Source organism: Ambystoma mexicanum, chromosome 2p (assembly GCF_040938575.1).
Source record: "Ambystoma mexicanum isolate Mex_15411 chromosome 2p, UKY_AmexF1_1, whole genome shotgun sequence".
Taxonomy (NCBI): Eukaryota; Metazoa; Chordata; class Amphibia; order Caudata; family Ambystomatidae; genus Ambystoma; species Ambystoma mexicanum.
The window spans coordinates 1,265,484,776-1,265,508,364 of NC_090923.1; positions in this window are offsets into that span (position 1 = coordinate 1,265,484,776).

A 23,589-nucleotide genomic window follows, 5' to 3' on the forward strand; every position below is an offset into this window, starting at 1 on the left:
ATTGTTTGTAATGGAAACAGTGTTTGTTTCTATGTACCCCACCATCACCAGATCCTGTCATTGTCCACCAGTGCACGCATCGCACACTGTCCACCAGTGAGAGTCCCTTAAACCATACATCAGTGCCTCAGTGCAGTGCCCCAGCGCCTCACAATGTCCACCCCTGGCAGATCCTCACACTGGCTGCTTGGTATAAGGTTGAAGAGGGCAGCAATGGTCCTCAGCCGTTGAATTTGTATTCACTCCTGGAAGATAAATCATGCCTGCCAAAGGAACGAAGCACAGAACTCTGAGTGAAGTCCCTCTTCCATGTCCACAGTCTATGTGGTTGGTGCCAGCAAGAAGGAAGGATTCTGGAAAAGGATGTGCGGGCATGCAGAGGATTACGTCAGAAACAGCTACGGAGCAGTGGGGAGAACAGGCCAGGGTTGATATGAGCAGGAGGAAGGAGCATAAAAGAGGCTCTGGGGCCTGATGAGAGGCCATCAAATTGCACCCTGGCGAACAAGGCGCTGCTCAGCAGCGTGCATTCGCAGGTCACATCTGCATTCATGAGAAGCTTTTGGGCTGGCGTGGATATGTTGTGTCCTAATGTACCTTCCTTACAATGCTTGTTTTTATGTCAATACTTTAAAGTTCTAGTAGGGTTGTGTGAAATTAAATTATGGTTCTTTGTTATTTCTAAAACTGCAATTGTTTATGTTGAAATAGTATTTTCTTTTTAAGGTGTCTTCAAAACGTATCTGCCAAATGGTATGTTAACATAAATCGACCAATATCCACACATCCAAAATTGCTCCATTAATTTAATGACTTTACAGCAGATTAAACATTGCTCATTATATCACACAGAAAGTAAAAATTGAAAGTGCCAAAATACTTGGGAGGTCCCCAAGAGGTACTTGCCCACTAATTTCTGGCAATGCAAGAGAGTGTCCCTGCGCACCTCAACACAGGGTATACTGCTGTAGATTAAATAGCCGCTCTGTGACATCTGAAGCCAGCTCATGGGGAAACCCAAACCTGTAAGGCAAGATTGTATGTAGTAACCCCATGGGAGACTACACGAGACTACACTGTGGGGAACTACACCTTTTGGCAATACCCAACCTTTGGTATAGGCCTGTACTAAACAAGTTGGTAGAGTGACTGCGCAGCCTGGCATATCTCAAGAGGGGTCAATGTGAGCTGTAGAGGTGCAACATAGAGATTCACAGTGACAGGTATTCAAATAACACTTATACTCAAGGTTTCTTATTGAAATAATTATTTATAAATTTAACAGTCAGTTTTAAAATAAGCCTTCTTTAGAAAGGGCAATAGGCAACAATAAAATACACAACAATATAATAGATGGGTACCCCCTACGTCGCTGGCAAGAGGGGAAGCAACTAGCACCAAAGCACAAGAATCAAGCCAGGGGATATACAAGCAAGTACACTGAAAGGAGCACAATCCCACCAGCGGAGTTGAGAACGGACCCACAATCAACCTCTCAGATCACTGCACATGAATCACAACAGTATGATTTAAATACATTTCTTTATTATATTAGAAACATTAAAATGATTATTAAATAAGTTAGAGCTCAGACATGAATAAGAGTAAATATATGACATATAATTATAAACACAAATAAAGTACATAATGTGAAGCAAATACTAATTTCCAAAAACGCAGGAAGTTCGGTTTCCGACTTCCTGCACTGGCGTTTATAGCGTTTTTTGTAGAGGTAGTGTTCCACAACCACTAGCTAGACAGAATTTTCTTTGCTTCTGGTCCTGGACTAGGCTCATTTGGGTACTTTACGATCTCATTTGACCGCGCAATTCTTCTTATTATTTCTTTACACAGCCTGGCGATGCTATTTTTATGTTATGTTATTGCCGGAGGAAACTGATTTAGATTAGTTAGCCGTACTGACTTTCTTTCTCTCCTTTTTCTCATATAGTCGGCTTATATGTACAAAGTAAGTTTATGTACAATCACATTTGGGGCACATTAAATGACTTACCATCTCTTTGTGTCGGCCATTATTCCATAGATTAATCCTTAACATTAATATATCACTTTGACACTTAAATGCAATACTGAGCTGTGGAAAAAAATAAAGGGTTAGGGAAGGAAACAAAGGTTAACAAAGTTTCTTTGAACAACTAAGTACTTTACAATCCCCCACTGAAGTATAGGTTAACCTTTTCCCAGCTATACAAGTAACTTATTTATGCCTTTTTGAGGGACAGATAAACACAAAGTCAGAGGGTAAGACGAGTCTGCCGGGACAGGCAATGTCAATTGAGCAAAGTCTAGGGAAGCTGAGGCACTTCTTGAAAATAGCACAAAAGTTTTGCACAATGGTTTATAGAGAGTTTGTCAAATAAAGAATCACTGTTGGGCCACAAGCTGGGAGGCTTGTTAAAAGTGAAGATGCAAGCCACTCTCCAAAGGGCACAAATTCAAGTCTCCAGTGAGAGCAAGCAAGTTACACACAAGAGGTAAGTACCCCTAGTTAGACAGTACCTTGAGTCTGAAGAAAAGGGTCCAGCTGGCTTCTGTTCCTGTTGTAGTCCTGTAGATCCTGCTGTTCCTGTGCCTCAGTCGTGGGGACAAGAGGGAGGATGTCTGGGGATTCCCACGCTATGGTTTGAAGGTCAGCGGCAGCAATGGGCTTACTTCAGATCAGCGTTACTTTGAGGTTTCAGCTACCGGCAAATAGCACCACTGCGGTTCTCGGACACATTGTGGGCTCCACTTGCTCCTGGGATCCAGCACTCTGTTCCTGTCCCCTGGCACTTGGTTCCTGTCTCCCCTGGCCCTCGGTTCCAGCATCAGCAAAGAAGTACAGTCAGCAGTGAGAGGTGTTCCATTTAAATTCATCTTGGGGTCAGTTGGTCCCACCAACCCAAGGGAAGAAGTCGCCCATTCCAGGCTTCTCCAGTCAATATGAAAATTGGATCTTCAGCACTGCAGGAAGGCTTCACCGGGAAAATGAATGGTCCAGGAAATGAAGCAAGTTTCTCTTCAAGTTTCTTTCTTTGGTTCCTTCGTCCAGTGGTCGATTCTGACTTCCTTGCAAAAGACTGTGCCTTTTATGCAGGGTTCTACCAATCAGTTGCAGCCTAGCTGTCACTCACACAGTAGGTTCCAAGGACCCAAGCTACTCCTCACTGATGAGCCCCAACAAGGGCGAAACATGTTTGGGGGTGCTTGTGGTCTCGTGCAGAAGGGATGTGACCTAGCAGTTCGGGCTGGACTGCCCCTTTTGGGGTGGGGCCAAGCCTGATTTGCATATGGTCTTTCCCCTTCTGTAATGTCTTGGCAGGCGAAGAACGATGGTCTGGAGGGTTGCCCCAAGCAATGCCAGTGGTTACGATTCAGTATACACCTTTCAGCCATCACCTCTTTGTTTTTGCTTTGTCACCCTGAGGACGGGTATACCCAGACCTTTTCCTCTATTGCTTTGTTGAGGGCTAATCTAGAAATGGTCTCAGCTCGCCCTGCCTTCCCTTCAAAGAGTGTATTAAATGGCTCACTGTCAGCCTTTACTCACCAGATTCCACCTCTCCATCACTGGGATCTGGTGGTAAGGGGGCTGGATGACTAATCCATCTAGATGATGATATCAGTGAAGCACTTCACACTCATGTAGGCACATACATTGGTATTAATCAATTTGATCGATTTTAATTGATAAAATGGTACATCTGGCCGAATTCAGTCAGTACCATTCGATCGATTAAAATCGATCAAATTGGGTAATCACTGCCAAACATGGGAAGCGGGAGTTGTAAGGGTGTCCCCTGCTTCCCATGTTCAGTATTGATGGCCTTGGGGGGCAGCAGGGGTGTGCCCCGCATTCTGAGGAATGGAGGTGGCGGACGGGGAAAAAAGGAAAGAGAAAATGGGACCCTGTGGCATCAGATCTGACCCGCCTAAGAGGGACGGAACTGACGCTGCATGGTCAGAAAGAAGCAGTCGTGCAAAAGGTAAGTGGGGGAGGGTAGGGGTATGGGGGGGTCATACATTTGTGGGGGTGTGGGGGGTCATACATTTGGCCGCAGCAAAATTGGTTTCACAGTAAAATTGACTACAGTCAATTCCGCTGTGAACAATTCTGCCACACCCAAATCACACAGATCCCACATATCATGCTACATAATAGTTGATTACACAGTCAGGAGTTCCCCAGAGGTTGGTTCTATTGCTTTGGTGCAGCTGATGGAGGCAATTCCTGAATCTCACAGCTCCCTGGAAAATAAAGTGCTGAAAATGGGTGTGGAGGTTGCCCAGGTCCAAGCAGACAAAAAAAGTAAACGAAAGGGTGGAAGAAGATGAACAGCCAATCAGTGATTTGGCAGATCTAGTGGTTGGTTTGCGTTCTAGAAGGAATGCGGCGATGAAGACTCTTGAGGACAGGGCCGAGGACACGGAAGGCCGCTCCAGAAGGTGTAACATTTGTCTCCTTGGAATCTCTGAGGAGGAAGAGGGGGCAAAGTGTGGAATTGTTCCTGGAAAATCTTATCCTGGACACACTCCACATTACGGGTCTATCCAAATGATTCACTATAAAAAGGGCCAAAGGATCCCTGGGAGAAGGTCTATGATAGGTGAACCCTCCTCCATGTGCTATAATTGCCAAGTTCCTCAATTATCGGTATAAAGATGTATTGCTAGAGGATGCCCAGCAGTTAACGGCATATGAGATTGTCAACTCAAGGATTCTTATTTCCGAGACTTTACACAGGAGTTGCAGCGACAGAGGAAAATATATGACAGGGTAAAGAGGACGTTGAGAGACCTTAACTTGATGTACTTGATGTTCTACCTGGCTAGGCTAAAGATGTTGGCACTGGGGAGATCCCTCTACTTTAATAACCCTAAGGAAGTTTGGGACTGGCTGGAGGAAACTACTCAACCCCGCTTATTGTGGGCCCTAGAGGCACGCCGTTTCACACACCGGGACCTGGTGTGGGTGGAAGGGTCTTGGTTAACCAGGGTGGGATATTAGCACTGGCTCAGGACCTGGATACATCCAGATTTGGGGTGTCGGCTACTCCCACAATGATGGACTAACCCTGATGATGGTGCATGGATTCCCATGGACGCACGTTGGGGTTGCAATGAATGGTGTTATGCAAAGGGTGGTCTACATATGAGAGCGATGGTGTTGAAGAATGTGTGGGGGAGAATTGAATAAGTGGGGGGCTTGGCATGAGCTGCTCTGTTTACAGTTTGCACTGGATCAGGGCTGGGCCTACCCCTGAGATGCTTTTCTCATGCCTCAGAGTGGTCTCCCCTATGTGAGTGGCTGAGAACATTGAGAAAGACTCTATTGGGAAGGGTTATATGGAGCTATTGCCTTTTGGTGGGTATTTGGGGCACCGGTGGGGAGTACAATGGTCTTGTTTTAATTTTTTTCTTCTTTACTGGTTTCCTCCTTGGTAGAAGGGGCATTGATCAGATATTGGTGGTCTGACCTCCGGATGTGCATACTGGGGAGGGTTTGTCCTATTGTGAGTGATGCTTTCAGATGGGTGCATTGACCATAGTTAGTTGGAATATAAGGGGGCTTCCTACAGCGATTAAAAGGCATAGAATATACTCACACTTGTTGAGGTCAGTACATTTAAAAATGAACATAAATGTTGGTCTGCTTTAGAAATGACTTCGTTCAAAGCCAGGGAGTAAGGAGATGTTCCCTTCATACATATCGGGCGACAGTCCCGTCCAACAATTTAAACAAATCTTTGTTACAAGACCCTCCCGCGGTTCCAATATCTCTTAAAAAGGACTCCATCTTTGACTTAAATTGACAACAGATGAAAAGTTATAACTGTTGTGTTGAAATGGGTATGCACATCACATTAGGGTAACTCAGTACACCTTTGAGACATCATATATGGAAATGGCAAGTTTTATTTATACAAATTGTTCTGGTTTTAAATTAATGCAATATCTGTTTATTTCGAAGTTGCTGGTTGAATAGATAAAGATAATATAATAAAAATTAATTAATGAACAGGAAAAATATATGTGCTAAGTTAAAGTGAGAATCTCTAACTGAATGAATAGGGGTTAATGGTTTAAGGAGGAGACTTTTTCTGTTGCATTTTTTCAGTGTAAAACTATGTTCAACCCAGAGTTTTTCAACAGATGTTAATAATCTTTACCTATCAGGTATCACCGAACAACTCGTCACTTGGCACAAAATAATGCAAACCTCCCTTACGTAGATTCCAACCCTAAACAATATGTTGTGAATTATTTTTTGTTTATATGCCTCTGACCACTAGAGTTTATTTAAGCTTAAAACAACTTTCACAGGGCGTTACAGTCTCTTTTTCATCTCATTCAACTTCACATTTGAAAATTAATTTCAGATAAATTGGGTAATGGTGTCACTAATTATTGCAGAGGCTAGAAGAGAATCCTGCACGAAGATCTATACTAAAACGTGAGATGATTATAAACTAACATTATTATTAGTATTGTTATTATTATCATAAATAATGTATCAACTTGTTGGGGAGTGTTAAGGAGAATTCTCATAAATGCTAATTCCCTTCACCTTAGAGACCCCCAGCAACTTTGCTGAATTTTGAGGACTTGAAGTTTTTACCTGGAACGAGTGTGAGCCTTTTTTCCCACTCTTTCATGTGTTTTGATGTGTGTTTTACTCTTGTGTTCTTCGACTATGGAGTTTTAAGATAACTACATAGACATCTTTTCATGTGTGTTACACAGCACCCTCAGTGCAGTGACACAGGGATGTCTTTTAGACTTCTCAAATGTTTAAATACCTTCTCTGGGATCAACTACTGTTTCCCAGAGAATGTAAAGTGAAATTGACTTTACTAGTCTTTTCCAAATTCCTATACCCAGCACACACCATCTTACAATGGAGTGCTAGAGGGGTTATATAGTATCCCCTGTGTCTAAACACTCATGTAGCAGTCAAATGCTACCCTTTTCTGCTGAAAAGACTCGTGGCAGTGGTTTTACAACAAACTGCCATGATTTTTCCCGAACGCGAACACTGGTAGCTAAAAACACAAGAGCCCTGTTTTTCAAGATGGCGCCTTAAGCCCCTTTGTTTAAACGGGCCCTGGTCTTCTTTTTTCCCCATTTCCTTTTGGAAAGGTCCTTCTAGTGTTTGTCTCTGTGCGCCAAACCAGGATTGGTCCCTTTGTTCATGTGCCTTTGGCGGGCTTCAGGACTGAAGTTGTCCTTGCATCTGAGTGTCTGGGGTGGGCAGGAAGTGTGGGAGGTGCCCGAAACTCCCTGTGCTTAGTCTCCTAGGAGACCCAAATGCACTCTGGTGTGATTGGCTGACTGACTGTCCGGCAAGGACAGCCACCCTGCTGGGTGAGTGACAGCTAGGCTGGAATGAAAGGGAGAGAACTGTGATGGACTGGAAAGCAGAGTCAACCACTGGAACGAAAGAACCGAAGACGAGCTGGAAGAGGATGGCTGCTGCAACTCCTGGACCGGTGCTTTGCCCGGTGAAGCCCTGCTGCAGGTCCGAATGGCCAAACTCCATTCGACAGAGAAGCTCCTTCAAGGACGGTTTCTTCCTTTGAGTTGGCGGGACCAATCAACTCATAAGACACCTGGATACCATATTCAGGCTGGTTAGGATTAACCCGGGAGAGGGACACCAGTTTGTGTTCTTGAATCTACAGCTACTGGAACTAAAGTGACTCCATTTTGTTTGCTTTCTTCAACGATCCCGTGCAGTGCAGCAGTCCCCCGAGGTCCTCCCTCTTGCCCCCACGACTGAGTCTCAGGAACAGCGAGATCTGCAGGAACTGCCAGGAACCACGACTTCACCAACATTTGTACTGTGCCAACCATGGCCCTTCCCCATTCCCATTTTCGCCCCATAGGGCTCTATGGGAATGGGGAAGGCGCTAAGTACGGTACCGCAAATTGCGGTGCTGTACTTAGCACCAAGGTCCCTTTGCGGGTCCCTACTTTAACGACTGGTCTAGACCAGCTGTTCAGATCGGGTCCCACAAAGGGACCTCGTAGTAAGGCGCTAAGTGTTTAACGGCACCACAGCCTTTTACGGCACCGTTAAACACTTAGCGCCAGGGTCCTAATGAGGCCCACTGTGTGGTACAGACTTATACCAAAGGTTGGTCTTGCTTACACCTGTAGTTCTAATTGTGTGTGGTGGTCACAGAAGGTACTACATGCAATTCTGCCTAACAAGGAGTATGAGAATGTTGGAGAATACAGCAACGCTGGAGAATACAGCCAGCACCCTAAACGTGCACGAAAGTACAAGCTGCGGATGTCCATGTAAAATAGATGCACAGCATGAAAGTCAGCAACCACACACACAAAGAGATTTCCTTGTGTAGGCCCAACGAAGCACAAGTACCCATGCTTTCATGAGGCATAATGCATCGACCTTATAGCTGAACATAACCAAGTGCTCTTAGTGAAAACAGCCACACTTAACATTAGTTAGGGAAACAAAAGAGTAATAATAATAATATTGAATGACAAATTACCCTTTTACACTAGAACAGACAGTGCATGTAGGCCGTGAAATCTAGTTAACCACCTCACAAGAATGAACATCTTCACCCCATAGCAGAACGAATTAGCCAGACACTTGCTAAGAAGAGCATACAACTCAAGATGCACATTCCCAGACCAAAAGACTAAATTCTTGTGCAGTGATTGGTTAAGACAAAGGGGTAAACCACTTCCTAGGTTGAGTTGGCATCGTGAGTTAAGATTGCTCTGACAGAGCACCACTTGCTAAGAGAGATGCCATACAAAACATTATTACATATAAAGTAGAAATGTTCAGGAATCAGTGATTTTTACAGAGGCTCACACATAACCCTGAAGGCATGTACATAATAGTAGTAAATATAACTTTATGAAATCACAAGTTATATAAGCACACATATTTACATATGCACATATCCATAAGACAATGTAGTTTGCAAGCAGCTAAGCCCCAGTGTGCAAGGTCAAAGGCAGGACAGTAGAAATCATGAGAAAGGAAGCCAAGCAAGTAATGTTTCCAATGACAAGTAGCAAAGTGTACTAGAGATTAACAGTTCACAATGATGATAATGGTAAGATGATGCCAATTGCTTAGGTAAATGAGGTAAATGAGAAAGGATGTAAAAGTATAATGTCAATGTCACACTCTCACACCTCACATAGGGATTGCTCAAAGTGCACTTAGTCATTTACTCCACACATACTCCTCTTGGAGCAAACAATTACAAGTCGTGGTTAAAGGATACCTGTTTAAAAGAGTGTCATCCAATCAGAAAACATATGGAAGTAGATGAGCTCAATGCAAAAGAGTTAATGGTTCAACATATTGATTTGGTCACCAGGACAGAATAACCCAATAGAGCTAGGAAATCTTTGGAAGCACCTATAGTGTCAATGATGATGGTCAACCCGAAGCTTGGAAACTGTAATTGATGTGTAACATATGTTGTCTTGTCCTTTCTGTAATTTGCTTAACCAGCAGCCCTCTTATGACTAGTACATGAATGTCATTCGAGATATTTCCCTGCCTAGTATTTTTGTTTTTCTCATATCTCGCGCATTCATTTTTTGGCTCTTTTGGATTGATTTTTGGCACTTGAAGGGAGACTTGCCTTACATACTTGGTGGCCCAAGCACTTTGGGGCAAGAGAGGCCCACCTGGTGAGAGCAGAAGTCTTCACAAACCATGAGGAGGTAGCCGGGGTTACCCAGAAGGCCGGCCTGATCGCTCCAGTACCCAACCTGCCCCCTCGAATGCAGGCCATTGTGGGGAGAGGTGGCTCGGAGGACTTCGAATGACCATAGGGAGCCAGTGCACCTGATCAAGTGCTACAATGCTGAAGTGAGTATAAATGCAGAAGTTGATTGAATGACAGTGTGAGTCACGTTGGTTGTTTTGCTTTGTTATTTTTCCTTTTTAGTTGAAATTGAAGAGGATCCTGTAGCGAGAAGCGGTGACATCACATTATTTTAAAACCTGGTAAATATACTGTACACATCCCTCAGTAAAGCAGGGAGGGGCAGCAATGCTTTAGAAATAAGAGTGGGAGGTCCTACACTGGTGAGGACTGTACCCCCCACCTGCGGCAGTGGATGCAAGGCAGAAAATAGTAAACTGTTGTAGAACTGTTATTTTTTCTTAACATTGTTTGTATATACATATATTTGGTATCAGGTGATCAGAGGTAAAGGATGGTAAGATCTGAGTGTCGGGAAAAGATTGGGGTGGAGATTCCATTTGGAAGGGGTGTGGTTTTGGACTTTTCTGTTTATGAGCATGAGTGCACTGTGATTTTGTGTCCTGGTGTTGATTTTTTGTATTGAATTTTACATTGTGTGGTTTTTGAAGCAGGTTAGGGGTGCGCCATTGAGCGGCAGCCCTTCAAGGTACTTTTGTAGGCATTGTTTTGATTTTGTTCTCTGTGAAAAGAGTTATACCGATCAGTTGTGTTAGTGCTTTGTAGTATAAAAAAAAAAATGAATACTCCATTAGAACACATGTGTAAAGAGTTGCCAATTTATAGGGAAAAGAAAGTTAAAGTCAGAATTGGGCTGTACGAATGGAAGGAAAAATGTGTACAGCTTGGCCAACTGAGGGCACTCATGATAAGAGTATCAAAGAGCACATGTGCACCCACTTATTGCCCACATATAAGGGTAAGAAATTGATGGTGTATCCACCTCGCCCCTGTCAGGTAGCACAAATAAAACACAGGGCCTCATTACGCGGTAGGCGGTAGCTACCCCCTTACCGCATTCTGGGTCCGGGTTGTCGAAATAGGGACTTATCGGGTCATTCCAAGCTTGGAGGACCCAGTAAGTCCCCATTCCGAGAATCTTTCCCCATTCCCATTCGAGCCCCCATAGGGCTCAATGGGAATGGGGATGGAGCTAACAACGGGCCTGCTACTTGCAGGACCGTTATTAGCTCCCTGGTCCCTTAGCGGCTCCCGCTAAGGGTGCCTGCTAAAACCAGGTCCCCATAGCGGGACCCGCTAAGGGACCTCGGAATATGGTGGTAAGGGTTTACCAGAAACGGTCTCCTTACCGGTACCTGTTAACCCTTACCGCCCACCTCATAATGAGGCCGACAGACTTGAATGCCTGTGCAGTTTGTACCCCAGACAAGTGTAGGGAAAGGCACAGAGTCAGCACAGGTTCCAGTGCTAAAAGCTCCATGGCTGCCACCAAACTCGTAATTAGGGCCCTTGTCCTAGAACCATGGCAGTGGTTAGAGGGAGGAAAAAAGCTAGAAAGTATCATACCCAAAATTGGGGAATGCAGTTCCCATTAATACAGAAGGAAGTGGGCAGATCACAATATATATACCATGGCCACATATATGGACAGGAATACTGTGATTAGGATGCTACCACCTCTTACAGCAGGGTTGGGTAAGTGGATTAGTTCAGTAGTGTAGAAAAGTATACAACAGGGGGTAACCTAGCAATTGGAGACATGAAAAGCCTATTAGTCAGCATAATTGGAGATCTGACAAACAAAATTTGAGAGCAACCAGGGTATCCAGGAGTTCAACTAGAGAGTGATGCACATGATGGGGATCCATTTAATAACTATTGCGCCCATGTAAGCCAAACTAGTGCAAAGGAAGCTAGCGAAAGTCAGTATGGAGGGAGCGGTAGTGACCAATCCCACAGATGCACAAGAGCAGTAAGGATCAGCACAAGAATGGACAAATACACAGGATAATAATAATAACAGGCGAGACAAGGGAGGAGTCCGAAGGGTAAGGGGTAACTCACAGAATGGACAAGGGGAAGGATTTGTGGGATTATGACCTCGATTTGGAGGGGCATGTTGGACATTCGGGAAGATGGAACACATGTCTAAGGATTGGCGAAGCAAACCCTCTGCAATCTCACCCAGGAATACCACCAGCTCCGTCCTATGCCCAAGTGCCAACACATGCGTTTTATGCCCCATATCAAGCTAAGAACCCAGTACCAATGTATGCCCCAGATTCTGCACAACCCCACACTGTATTTATTTATTTATTACATTTTTTACATTTGTATAGCGCACATGCAGCCCTCGGGCATCGCGGCGCTGTTACTTGTGGGGATCTTAGTTACAGGGAGAGGTTGCAGGGATACATGACAACGATACTGTTTTAAAAAATCACATGAATGAATACTTTCTTAGTTACAGGACAGGCATATTCTATTAGTTACATAAGGTCATTTCTTAATTAAATCACAGGAATACTTTTCTTTTACGTTACGATAATGTTTAGTTTGTTACATTACAAGAATACTTTTATAATAGCATGGCAGGCATACCTTCTTAGTTACATCATAGGATAGCTTACTTAGTTACATCATGGTAGCCCTTTTTAGTTATGTCACAAGAATCCTGGTTACGTTACAAGAATATTGGTGGTTTGCAAGGTGGCAGTGGCCTTGATCAAGGAACGTGTACATGATGGAAAAAGAAGGAGGGTGTTCATGAGAGAGGGTGGCTACATCCTCTCAGGCGGCTGTAGGGCTAATTCCCGCAGTGGGAGAGTGCATGGTGCCTACCCGAGTCCCAGGAGATGTGAAGGGTGACATGTGAAGGTGTGATGACAGCACAACTTCGGGGGAGGGGTAATACCAAACAGCACAGGCAGCCAGGTCAACTTTGGAGTTTGTCAGGGGTGAATTGAGGTCAATGTACCTATCAGTTAGACATTTTTAATACGAGTGGTAGTATAGTGTGAGGAATTGCATAGTGTTTGTGGTATGACACTGGGGAGCACATGCTAGTGTAGCAGTAGGGCAGAGTTATTTAGGGTAAGTTAGGGTTCTGAGGTGAACCTTACCGTAGTGATGCAAGTCCTCTGTGGTTTGGCGTGGTGATGTGATATTGTTGATCTTTCCAGAGGTCGGAGTGTCTTTAGTGGGCTCACAATGGAGAACAGGGGCAAACAGCGGGTGATGGCCTTTATCCTGGCCTTGTTCCACCGCCGGCTTCCGCCTGCCGGTGGGGCAGGATTGCAGATGTATTGTTGGGTTACCTAGCAACCGAGAGCCTCGCTCTCATGCTGCATTGTGCCAGCCATTTTGGAGGGTCAGGCAGGCAGCAGCGTGGTGTGGGATCGGGTGCCTCGGGTCGATTTAGATGTGAAAAAATATGCAGATCTGAATGGTCAGATAGTAGGCACAGGCTGCTGGGGCTGTACATGTAGATCCAAGTGGATCTTTGTTGCTGCAGTCGTCATGGCATGGCTGCAGTCGTTTATCGTGCTGCAGGAGGGGTCTGCTGGGCACACAAGGGCGATGGGCTCCTGCCCTCTCACCTCGTGGGGTTGCCTGCAAGTGGGGGGCTCACTGGGGCAAACAGGGGGTGATGGCCTTTATCCTGGCCTTGTTCCGCTGCCGGCTTCCATCTGCCAGTGGGGTGGGATCGCATATGTATTGTTGGGTTGCCTAGCAACCGAGAGCCTCGCTCTCATGCCATTTTGGAGGGTCAGATAGTGGGCCCAGCACAAATGATCACACCCACCCAGGGATAGCCCATACAGTACCCAACCCTGCATGTGATGCAGAATGTCACCCAACAGATGCCAGCACAAGCTACTAAAGTACAACAGAATCAGAGTACCCTTCCACAAGGGTCTGTAACACATTACGCTGGAGCTAGTGTATTAGGAAGCAATGCTTTCCTGCTCCAAGGATCCAATACATACACACATAGGGCAGACCACAGCAGGCCCTAATGTGCCCAGTTCCCTCAATCACTCCAGATGCAGACAAGGAGCCCAAAGTGAGGGTGAAGATAGGCAACAAAATGTTTACCTTCACGGTAGACACTAGAGCCCCCCGATCTTGCATAAGGGAAGGACAGTTTACATTGACAAACAACAGCATGGACACTTAGGGGTTTTCTGGGGCAATTGTAAGGGTTGCTTTCAAAGAAGACTTACCCCTCACTATAGGGACTCAAGTGACAGTCTCACCATTATTCTACTGTACAAAAACGTCAGTAAACTTGCAAAGGAGTTATATCCTTCAGAAGCTAAATGTGACAATTTAATTCACTGACAAAGGAATCATGTGTTCAAAAACAGGCATGCATTACAACACAATAGCCACAGTAATACAGGAACTTTGCAGCACCAACACAATACAAGCATTACCATTGCATGAGGCTCTATTCACATATGCAGTGACTTACCAGGTGTGCAACATGCCTGAAGAATACTTAATCAGACCCACAGTATCATATGAGGAAGCCCCGGGAACAGTCTTCACATTACACAATTGTGAAATGTATCAAAATCTTGGGAAATTTGAGTATAAATGCAGAAACACTTTGTAACACTTTGTTCCTATCCTACACAAGTAAGAACATTGCTCATGTCAGTGGATTGGGCACAATCAGAAGCTGCCACACACATCAACCAAATCAACATATTCTCTGAAAACCTTGCCAAAATATCTAAGGAAGAGTGTGAATCCAAAACATAGGGATCTGATTCTCCTATTCAGACTTCATGTTCTGAGAAGAAAGCAAAACTTAATGAAATATGGTTTGACAATTGACAACAAATGCCATCTATGTAATCAAGAAGAAGAATCCTTACAACATCTAACAATGTTTTGCAAGGAACTCAAAATAGAAAGAACAAAGCATCTGCACAAGATTTTAACTCCGATGTGTGGCTTGAACTCTGACCTGTGGTGGGAAACTCTATATGACGACCCAAACCATAAAACAATAAGAGCGCTGGGCACCTTTTTGGAAATGTTGCTAAATAGGTTAACAGGTCTAAAAGCCTAACAGTACTAGGAAAATGGTCAATAAAGACTAAAGAATGTAACTTTCTAGCCAAGCCTATCATAAGCATGAAAGACCGAGAAGTCTAACCAAAAACATAATCTGGAACGATGGTACTGGAAAGTGAAAATGATGAAAGAAATCTCAGAGGAACTACTTGGCTTGGCTATTGTGGGGTGGGAAAGATAAAGCAAACAATCGTATTCATTTACACTAAATGCTTAATAAACATTACACATTGAGGCAGTGTTCATGAGGAAAGACACAGTCACCCTGTCCGGCATGGATGAGGAAGGGATGGAGTGGAGAACAGTACTATCCATATACCACACTCTGCCACTAAGAGATATCACAAATGAACAATTATTTGCGAACATGGATACAGGTGGCACAACATGAAAATAGGCATTGGTCTATCCACTGACCATGGACAAGTTTAAAGTTCTTTCCCAAAACACAGTTATATGATTAACGGTTGTAATTGTTTCCAATTCTTGCAACTCTTGCAAATGAGAGATCTCTGTAAACTCTTCACTCTTAGATCCTTGTTTAATTTCTATTGCTGATGGTATAATGCTGCCAACACGTGCTTCTACCTTTCAATAGATAGCTCATCCTCAGGGCCAGTATGATCACCTCTTCATTCTATATTTGTAGTACACAATACCAGCGGACTAACGTCCAGCATCTGACAGTGGATCTTCCTTGCTGTATAGCTTTTACGAATCCTGGGAGCTGGTCTCCTTTTCTTTCCTTGATTTGAATACATGTTTTATTAACCTATACTGTGCTTCCAATAGTGCTCTCATTGTGGCTGCAGTGCAAAAGAACTCTAAACTTGCCAATGCATGGTGGATAGACCAATGTCTATTTTCATTGTACACTATGTGTTAGGCTCATAAGGGGAACCTGGGTCTGGATTGGTAATCCTTGCTGCAAGGATGTTCGAGGAACTAGTACTGAAATCAAATCAATTTACTCTTTATATATATTGTGTGGTGTGCACATCAGAGTAGCACTTCCCCACCCCCCAGGTTTCTAAGGGCATATTCAACCTTTATGTATACAGATGGATAAATAGTTTTTGAAATCATTATACCATGTCATATGGTAATACAGCATAGGGAAGTACAACATACAATATTGACAGCTGCAACAACACCATCACAGATACACAAGAAATTACCCCAAGTGTCTAGTCAACTATGGACCAGTAACCCATGATGTAGGGTGATTGGCCAGCATAGAATTAGTTAAAGTCAAAATCAAACCAGGTGCCATACTCCCTAGAGTAAAACAATATCCAATGTCCAAGGAAGCAGATGAGGGAATTCATGACACAATCAAAGCACTACTTAACTAAGGCATCATAGTGCCTTCAGACTCACCATGCGGCACGGCTGTATATCCTCTGAAGGAAGTAAAGGAATGATCATTGAGATTTGTCCAGGATCTCCTCCCTCTGAACAATACAGTGGCAGCAGAATATCTGCTAGTGCCAAACCCAGCATCAATATTCTGCAAAATACCTGCTGACACATTTTACTTTTCTGTGATAGATCTTAAGAATGCATTCTTCACAATACCACTGCATCCAGATTCCCAATACTTGACCATGTTTTCATATCGCAGAAAAAGATTCCAGCACACTTGTTTGCCCCAAGGTACTGCAAATTTCACAGTGTTTTTAACAGGCTCCTTCAGATGGATCTAGGCAACATAAACATGACCAGTGCAGTTCTTCAATACGTACATGACATGTTAGTCTGCAGCACAACAGAAGAACAGTGTATAAAAGACACAGTACAACTCCTGACAATACTTGCAGTCAAAGGGTACAAGGTGGACAGAGACAAGTTACAATGCTGCCAGAACACCACAGCCTCAAACAGAGAAATGCAGCAATTCCTAGGCCTATGCAATTATTGCTGAACATGGGTATTTGACTATTTAACATATGTCAGACCCCTATTGCAGGCACTCAAGGAAGCACAGAAGATTAAAGGCACAGTTGTATAGAGAGAAGGGGTGATTGAATGTTTTGTGGACCTAATAATAGCAACCAGCAGCACACCAGTACTAGAATGCCCAGATTATAACAAGCTATTCTTTCAATTATCACATTCAAATTGACAGGTAATGACACCAGTACTCAAACAACTACACAAACACAAGCCTTTAGCATACGACAGTGGTCTTTTAGATCCAGAAATGCAAGGACACTTTGCATGCAAGCAAGCAAAGGCTGCTGCAGCATTTGCTGCACAGAGATCGGCCATAGTTATAGGATGTTCACTCACTTGGTTCGTTGAGCAAGCAGTGTTTTCCATTTTAGAAAGAAGCTAATAAACATTCACCACACAGGGAGCAAGTGGGTATGAGGTACATTTTACAAATCCAGTCCTTAACATAGTGAAGTGTCACACAGTTAACACAGCAACATACATTGCCACACCAGTTGAGTCTCAAGACAAAGACCATGACTGTAGAATATATGAAGAAGAGCCAGATGACTACAGCAAAGTGAGCGAAGATCCCCATGACATAGGAGAAGAGCTTTATGTAGATGGGTCATCAAGCATAGATCAAGAGAGTGGTTAGAAACATACAGGAGCAGCAGTAGTAAAATATGTGAAGGACCAAGAAGAAGAATTTAAAATAGTGATGCAACAGAGATGACTTGCAAACTATTCAGTGCAGGCAGCAGAACTATCAGCATATGAAGATGTTACAATAGATACTGACTCTGTCTACATGACATCTACAGTACATTCAGGATTATCCAGGTGGAAGAAAAGAGGCTACAGGAAGGGGGTTACAAGTATAACATGCATTGAAATGCCCTTTACATGTAGCCATAGTGAAGTGTGGAACACACTCCAAAGGGAAAGATGTAGTTTTGCATAGAAAGACAGCTGCAGGTGCAGCCGCAAAGCAGGTAGCTTATATGCCCTTTCCAGAGGAAAGTCAAATGCCTGCTACAGCAGTACAGCGAGGTGGGCTAAAAGAAGCATACAGGGCATTTTCAAAGGAACACATAATTGAGTTTCAGGAATGAGCCCCAGTAGAGCAAAAAGAGTTACAGGTAAAAAGAGGTACACAGTCAACTATGACATCATATGCAGACAAAATAGCACAGGTAAAGTAGTAATGCCTATAGAGCTACTGTATATTGTACTAGAGCAGATCGATTTTCCTATGCATGTACCTAAGCAGCCCATTGCTGCCGACATCAGCAAGGACTGGTTTGTGCCCAATTTGGCTGAACAAGTAGACAAGTGTGTAGCAAGTTTGTTTGTGGACATACACTCAAGACACTCAAGACAACATTGCCTTGCCCCACAGGGCCGTTCAAGTAGCTCCATTTCGATTATATCGATATGGTGAACTGATGGAACACATACAGATATGTGCTAGGGTTAGTGTACACTTATTCCCACTGGATAGATGCCAAATCTGCTGCTAGGTTCCTAGTGATGGAGGCATTCCCCAGATGGGGTATATGTGAGATTCTGAGATCGGACAATGGGCCCCACTTTGTGAATGAGTTCCTAGGACAGGTTACCTAACTGTTAGGCATAAGACGTAAGTTAAGTACCATGGGGTGCTTGCTAAAACTAAAGATAACTAAACTTGCAATACTCTTAAAAAGAGCTGTCTCTACTGCTTGCCCTTGGCTTTATTCAGTTTATGTAAACAGCCGAGAAAGGACCACCACCGTACACCCCACAAGGTAGTGACAGGAAGGAGAATGCATGCCCCAGCTCTGCCCCCCCCAAAAGAGTGTCAGATGCACATAGAAGTTCTGATTTATTGGGAGAGGAATTCAAAGTATATCTTAAGAATATGTCAACCTGTGCAAAGTTCATTTCTTCACAGATAGACATTAAAGCTTGCAACAGGGCCCCAACTGATCAGCACAACACAGCAACATAAGAACCTCTTCAGCTACAACCCAGAGACTGAGTATATGCCAGACAGCACATGCGAAGATGCAACAACCCTAAATGCACTGGCCCCCGAGAGGTGGAAAAGTCAACAGCAACTGCACCCAAACTGACAGATTGTCATGCCTGGGTTCACCTTACAGATCTGCACAAAGACACAAACACAGCACTGCAACATTGATGAGCAACAGATATTGGAGCAACAACAAAGGTTGAGTATTATTATTGAACGGTAGAACAAGTAGAAGACGAGAATGAAGCCTTTTGGGCACAATAGAACAAGTGCAGCAATCGATTTGCAAACAGCTAAAGAAGATAATTGTATAAATGTATAGAATGTGTATAGAATGTGTTTATAGGCATATGCTGTCTATTTTTCTTTCTCCTTCTTTCCTTTTCTTTAATGGAGCTGTTAAAACTAGGTTTTAGAGGTACCAGGCATAATAATACAAAGATAGAGGGCCTCATTACAAGTTTGACGGTACAGTAACAACGGTACCGGTAAGCTTGCCAGTACCGTTGTTACTGTACCAGCAAACTACGGGTTCTGCTCATGGGTGCCTTTTTGCCTGCGGGCAGACCGGCACCCACGAGCAGACCATGCCGGATTCACTGGCACCATTCCGAATGGTGCCGGTGCATCTGGCCTCCCCATTCCCATTGAGCCTATTGGGCTCAAATGGGAATGGGGAGCAGTTATTACCGGCACCCGGGAATGGGCAATTACCGGGTCCGGTGGGGCCGTAATGACCGGTAATTGGCCATTCCCGGGCGCTGGTAAAAAAATAACTCCGGCAGCAGCCGTGCTGGTTTTACCGGCACGGCTACCACCAAAGTTGTAATGAGGCCCAGAGACTGTACCTATACTCTGAAATAACCTTGTGACCAGGCATACATGACAGTTGAGTGAAGAAGTCAATAATATTTTAGATGAACATCATTCAGAGGGTACCATAATGTGGTATGGCCTCATGAAAGCCATATTTAGGGCCCAAGTAAATGAATCATTTTATATATGTGGGCTTCTGCCATATGCATTTGGCACCCCCAAACTGTTCTTATCTCAGGAAAGGCGACTTTAGAGGAACAGTGTGTAACACATTTATTAACTTGCAGAATGCAAGGACAATTCCAGGAACACATCGTCCAAATAAAAATAGAAAAAAGATCCAAAGATGAGTGTGAAGGGATGGAAAAATATAAAAAGGCACAATGTCCAGCAAAACCACAGATGAATATAGAAGGTGCACAATTTTGGAACAAGAAATGGGTGAAGGGGAAGACAGTGTTTAATGCCCAGGGACTAATGGGATTTACAGAAGAAGAAATTATGTAAACAGATGAGAACTGTAGAAATGCATGGGCATTGCATGTGAATAAATTGACAAGTCCGCATGAACATGATCAACCTGTAAAAGTACAGAAACTCACTGGATCTTCGCTTTGTTTCAGAGACAAAGGGATTCTGCCTTTTGACACCTATAGAGTCTTGGACTGCTTGTGCTGTGTGGAGAGACAGTCTTTTTTTCCTGTCTATTGCATCAAAAACCCCCATGGCACCTATAGTAATTGCAACCCCCAAGTGACCGCGGAGCGGACGCGGAGTCAGACGCTGAGTCTTTGGGTTGACTCTTGGACTGCTGGTGCCGTGTGGAGAGACAGTCTGTTGTTGCTGTCTATTGCTTCAAACAAAAACAAGCGTCCGTGGATCAGACGCGGAGTCAGACGCTGAGTCTGTGGGTCTTCGGGGCAGCCGGGGCCTGGGAGCCCAAGAGCTCTGATTTACACCTTCTGCATCTTCCAGACTGCCGTAAGGGCTCTTCGGTCTGCCTTGGTGCATTATGATGGTGCGACTGCCTGATGCGGATCCGCTAACCTGCCAGAAGCTTCAGCTACAACATTGGCTTGATCCCTATATTGACACCGACATTCTGTATAATCAAGGTGAGTGTGATGCTGAGAGAAATTGCACCCTTGAACACTGTGTGCACCACTGCGCCCAAATAAATTACCAATTAAATGAAGATATGCCAGGTCCTTCAGCGGTGCACCAACCTACTGGCCTAAACCCCAATTTAGGTATTGTTGAGACAGTTTCTATAAATAGGGATGCCAATATCAATCTTACCTCAACATGCGAACCTGACCTAGCTGATCTGCAACTAGGTGCTTCCGAGGAAGTCGGCGGTGTAAAAAATGGTGCAGCTCAGATCGACATTACAGACCTTGAATTACTTGGACTGAGCAAGCAAGCCGAGAAATTTCTTTCGCCACGTCATGAGCGAAATAGTGCCGACAGAAGGTCAATAAATTGAAGAAAGCAAGGATAAAGAAATATCGAAAGCATTTGGAAGAGGCGTGGATGCCTCTAACGTGAGTGCCTCTTCCCATGCTGGTAGCCCATCGAAAAGAAATGCTGCAATATGGGAAGCATTTGCTTCGAGTTTTCATCAATTGGGCATCAATCGGGCATGCCGTTCCTTAAAGGCACAAAGGTTAAAGACCAACAAACACACAAGTGAAGATGCGCATTGAAGCAACAAAAAAAAAGTGTTGCCCCAAAAAGGATCTGTACTGAACTTTAATGAAGGCAACAATAGACGCCGCAGCTTTGACAAACCACCGAACAGTCACGGCGTGGATGCCGACTCTCATTCTGACAAAGCAAGAAGAAAAGCAAATAGTGTGAAGCTGTCCCACTTTACTTATGCAGAAGCAGCTGCCTGTGAGGCTAGACTCTCAGAACGCCTAAAAGATGACGTCCGAATATTAAAGAAGAGGTTGGAGGGCTCGAGTGAACCACCTGATTATCGATTCGATGACAAACACACTGGCAGTGATGGCCACTGCTCATTTCTGCAAATTCCTGCATGTTCTCCCTCAGAAGAAAAACTATCTTTATTGTGAACCCCATTCGTGAACGAGAAGATCTTAAAAGTACACTGTTGCCAGACAACTTGTCTTGTTTTGCCCAGGTGGATGAAAAGGCGCTACCTGAAGCCTCACACGACGATGTACCTGGACATTGCGATCACCTAATGAGTGATAAGTGCCCTTCGAGCGACAATTTAAGTAGAAATTCAAATACATCACAACAGCATGTTGCCGAAAGAGAACAAACAAACAAACAACATTTATCAGTGGCAGGAGGCTTACAGATGTATAACAATGTGATGGCTGTGACATCGACTTCTCTGATACGATTTGTGAAGTTTTATGAATCACTACATGATGCAATAGAAGATCAGAACACCTTATTGGCAATGATAAACACAAAGGTCTGTGCATTGGAAGCCTTGGCTGACCATACGCATAAAAGATTGGATTTTGATGTCGAAAACTCAACTTAGTGACTTAGCGAGAAATGAGACAGTGCAGAAATCAGAGCTCATGGAAGTGTTGTGGATTGTACAAAATGTTTGAGACACAATCCACAAAAACCAGCGATAGATGTTGAATCCAGCAGATGTCATTGTCATCTAACCCAAAACGAGGGTCGCACCAGGGAGTGGCGTTTCATAAAGCTACAAGTCAGCAAACTCAAGGTCTTGTCAAACTAAATATGAGACTAGAGAAGGGTCATACTTTAAGCGTACCTCCCTTACCAGCTGCTCAAGTGAAACATCTATAATGCCTCTTCCAACGAAGACTTCTGACATAAATAGTTAGAAAATGAAGAGTGGCAATCCTTTAAAAATTAAACACGGCTCAGTGCCATCACAAAAGTCCAACAGCTTGAGCCTTGTTGTAAGAGAACATGGAAATGTTCCAACATCGGAAGTGGCCCTGTCAACCGCTTCGAAAACCACCACTTTTGATATCTTTAGAAATACAAAGAAACCCTCAACTGGAGCAAAGAATGCAAATTCAAAACTAAAAGATCTGGAAAAAAATAAAATGATGAAAAGAGGCACTGGCAAACACAGAATAACTTACCCAGCAACAGTGGCCAAATACTGGCTAGAGTCTCGGAAATGAGCGGCAAGGCCAATAAACAACTGAGGGTAGACTGCGCCAACCTCTCAACCTACTCAATTGAATATGATGACAAAGTCATCTCGTTAGAGGCCTCATTAAACATGGCGACAAATGATAACTCAGCTCGTGAGATTTCTAGTAGAAGTTGCAGAGAGATTGCAACCAATTCTCCTCCAAGTAGAAGGTTTGAAGTGGCAAAGCGTCATCTGGATTTAATATTTGGTAGTGACAAATCCTCAATCACCTCCAAAACAAGACCTGTAAAAGTTCACGATTCCAAACCATCAAGCGATGCAGGTCAGAAATTAAATCCCAATATACTGCATCACAGGTGAAAAAAAAAATAGGATGGACCAAACAGCCAGAGCAACAAGCACCAAGAGAGAAACAATCCCACACAAAAAAACTCCAATTGGAATATGTGTTATGTGATCAAAATGAAGTACATTTAAACAGAAGAAACATTATGAAACTTCTAAACTGCGTACCAATCTTGAGGACAATTAAGTCCGATGACATCGACATAGTTGAGTATTTATCTGAAAGACGATCAAATTGGGTACTCCTACATGTCCATTCCCACCTGGTTGCAAATACCTTAAGAGCAGCCAAAAATGAGCTACTGACATTCGGATATGATATAAGTGACGATGCAGCAAGTATAAGAAAGTCACAGGGAAATACAATTGATACAATTTCATTGAAAAGGAGTGATTTATCAGCAAATAAACTCAGAAGACAATCGCTTGAAGAGCAATTTGACCAAGGAAGAGTGGAGTGTGTGTCAAACAGATTATCATACGAAAAGTCAGTTCGATCTATTGATGCAGCAAGAATTCATATGAAACATCAGTAGCAT